Source organism: Citrus sinensis, chromosome 9 (genome assembly GCF_022201045.2).
Source record: "Citrus sinensis cultivar Valencia sweet orange chromosome 9, DVS_A1.0, whole genome shotgun sequence".
In the NCBI taxonomy this organism is placed as follows: domain Eukaryota; kingdom Viridiplantae; phylum Streptophyta; class Magnoliopsida; order Sapindales; family Rutaceae; genus Citrus; species Citrus sinensis.
This window is the reverse complement of record NC_068564.1, coordinates 11762123-11765840: the sequence shown is the minus strand read 5'-3', so window position 1 is coordinate 11765840 and position 3718 is coordinate 11762123. Positions and strand designations below refer to the sequence as shown.

At 29.7% G+C, this 3718-nt stretch overlaps 1 long non-coding RNA gene across 1 annotated transcript; it reads right to left on the bottom strand.

The window, feature by feature from the left end:
* Window positions 1-2043: 2043 nt before the first annotated feature.
* LOC102626386 (uncharacterized) lies at window positions 2044-3518 on the bottom strand. Its single transcript, XR_008051556.1, has 3 exons — window positions 3358-3518; window positions 2911-2955; window positions 2044-2256 (listed from the first exon to the last, which is right to left on the bottom strand). It is a non-coding gene; the product is annotated as an uncharacterized LOC102626386 (long non-coding RNA).
* Between the last annotated feature and the right edge of the window lie 200 nt (window positions 3519-3718).

Here is a 3718-nt window from a genome sequence, read left to right as displayed (position 1 = left end):
TAATTTTAAAATTAATCTTAATAAATCTTCCCAAATAATATTTAAAATAAATTTAATTTCCTGCCAAATATATTTTAAAAATTTTTTTAAATTCCCTCTAGATTTAATAAAGTTTAAAATAAATAAATAATTTTATTATTTCTAGACTAATTAATTAAATGACATCTTTGTATGACATATAATAGTCATGCATTAAAAATGTTTATGATATAAACTAGTCATGCGTGAAATGTTTTTATTAAAATAATTATGACACAATTGTGACAGATAATAAGTAATGTATTAGATGATATATAAAAATTGTTATCTAATTTTCTTGACATTAGAATCAAGGACGGTTGTTCAACCGTCATGCTCTATAGCACATGATGGGTAAAAACCGTCATAAAATCCTTTCTAATAGTGTGTGTAGGCGCCCACTTTGATCTAATGTCATAAGTTTCGCAGAACCATTCATTACCATCCAATTGTACTTTTTGGATGTCATCCTTCCACCTTGTTTTAATTTGAACTCATCAGTAGTCTTTGAATCCTATATACATTTTTAGAAAACTTTTTTTTAAAGAAGAATATATGAGATGATATATACCTTCACTCAACCTTCGAAAAAATTAATTCAAAATGTGCAATCCTAATTCCTACGACTAAAAAGAAAATCACAAGCATTTACAGGAGAGAGGAAAGAGAAAATTGGAATAGGAGAAAAAATAAAATTTAACATTAAAAAAAGAAGAGAGAAAAATATTAATGAAGTTAGAAATTCTTATCATCTAATGTTAACGCTTCATTCTTATTTCCATTTTACAACACTCAATCATCTGACATTATTATTATTGTTGTTGTTGTTGTTGTTAGTACTACTACCACCATCTTCTTTACCAATCCTCGGATAAATTCATACTGAACGATCTTTTGGTCCTGTCCATCTTCATTCAAAGCACATTTAAATCTCTCTATCATAGTTTTAGCCAAAAGTTTCAACACACTTATCCTTAGCAAAATGAATTTAGATTTAGTGTTGAATTAGTTTTTTACTAATTCTTTAAAAAGATACAATTAGTAGTTATTAAATAAGAATATAAAACTAATTAAATCTTAAATCTTAATTATGTATTGTTATACATGCATGTGAGCTCAGGTCAACATTAAATCCAAATCAATGGCAAATAACTCTCCAAATCCATCATTTTCTCTATGACAAAGTGATCAAATGGCCCCTTATTCTCTGCTCCATGATGTGCTAATAATTTATATATTAATTTAATGTTTCATTAACTTAATTTTATGTTAAATTATATTCTTTTATGTTAATTTTTATCTTAATTTTAATAATTTATTGTTTTAGGTATAATTTAGGATTAGAGAGGAGTTAAATCATAACATTCAGAAAGAAATCTAATTCAAAGAATCAGAAAGGGAAAAAATAAAGAAATTTAATTAAAACAAATCAAGGAAGATTTACCATCATGCATGCAATCACGTGGGGGAGGGGGGAGGCATTTAAGATCACTACAACAAAAAGGACCTACTATGACAGGTAAAACTGTCATAGTAGGGGGTGGATGACAGTTGTTCATACCGTCATTGTAGCCAGCGTCAAGAATTGACGACAAAACAATACCCGTCATAACTTGTGATGGATATAACTAGTCACGCAACTATCATAAGTTTATTTGGAGGGAAATATAATAATTTTGAATTTGACCCTTTTTTGTTTTTTATTTCGCATGCTATATTTTGAATTTTTAGCGAGAAATCTTAAATTTGGCGCAAAAATGAAAATTATAACTAATTGATTTTTTTACAATTAATTCTGAAATTAAATTTATAATTAATAAAAATGAATATTTTGTTACTACCATGAAATGCTTATCATTTTAATAAAAATCTTGCAATTGATTTAGAAATTAAAATTTCATAATTTAGTTAATTAATTAGATTGTTAAAATGAATATGAAATTAAAATTTCAGCAACATGTAGAAGACTAGCAGTTTTGAGACTAATGAACCATGATCAGTTTGTTTCCAGCAACACAACAAAGCCAACAACACTGATCACATTGAAAAAAAAAAATTTCATTCTAGCAGTTTTAGTGAAGCATACAGCAAATACCAATCTAAGAAGACGCTAAAAACGTGCAAAGATGCACCAATACTCATGACATATTCTTGCATCAAAGAAAAAAGATGGCCAACTCCAGCAATACCCACCATCTTCATCAAATTCCAACATAGCAAGTGTAACAAGCTAGGTAACTGCATAAGTAAATATAACATCATCAAAACATGGTGGGGAAAATGATCTTAAAACATCTCCCTTGCAATTACCACAGACTTTTTTGAAAGCTCACTGATGTGATGCGATGGAGCTTCTTTTATGATATGCACAGCTTTTTGGTTTGGCTTTGAGCACAATCAAAATCCAAAGATATCAGTGAAGCAAGCAAACATGCAGCTAGCTGCTCTAATTGCATGCACGTGTGCTACACTAACTATTGAATCCAAGTAATACATAGTAGAGGTTGTCATATCAATTATAAGAATTCCATAAGGTCTAAACAAAAGTGTAAGTATATAAGGCTGCATTAAGAAGAATTGAGTGAAGCACTTAGCATTCAGCAACATTCAGCAATAGAAAATGGATTGCAAATGTAGTCCTTTTCTAGCAGCAAAATCCAGCAGCCCCTAAGCTAAGTAAAATGTACCCCATTTCATCAATCGAAAATATCCAGAAAAATAAGTATTTACACATGAAATTAATTGAATATGAAAATATTCAATGAAGACTAAGGCCAGACCCTTTTTTTCGCTTCTCTAAAGTAAGGCATTAAAAAGGATTGAAGAAATTTATGCAACAAAATAAATAAAAATATAAATTATATAGTACTATTAGTTGTGTATAACACCTACCACATAGACAAAGCATCCACAATAATCTTTGCGTTCTGCAGTTTCCTGTCAATAAGTAATGATATATAAATAAAATTAAAATCAATAGCTATAGCTGTAATTCTTAGGCCAAATCAAATTTATATGTACTTAAGTTCATGATTCTTTAAGTTTTGTTCTCTTTAGCATGCCTTCCTACTGGTAATCATCCCATGCCTTAATTAAAGTTTAATACTGTTTTGAATTAGAATATACCAAGAATTTGAGTGAATGCTAGAATTATAACTCTTTAAGATTAATGCATTGCATGCTCAGCCTCAGCAAACTTATCAATCAATGTTTGCATACCCGAAAAAGAGACTAAAAAGAAAAACAGGAATTAAAGAACAACTAATATAACCAATTCCTTACTTGAAAAGCTTGATATCACATTTCAGAATAAAAATAAACATAACAAAGTTTCCTTACCCAAATTTACATGAACATCATCATCAAATTTGATGCCACAGGATAGGGACTCCCCCACTTCCCTCGAGCCCCCTCACCTACAAAATTCTGCACCCCCCTTGGAAAAATCTATAGCAAAAATAAGTTTTTGTCTTGGCTGACAATTCCAAGTAGCCCTTTATATGTTCCGGTATGTATGGTCCCAACAAACAAATGAGAAGATTTATCAGAATTTTTTAAATATATTTTAAGACTAACAGGATTGTGAATAAACACCAACAAGAGCATCAAAGGAACAAGAAAGAAACATCACCAGCCTTAAGAAGTCTCCATGCATCTTTTCCTCTGCTTCAATAGCTTTATTAAGAATTCCACCTGATGT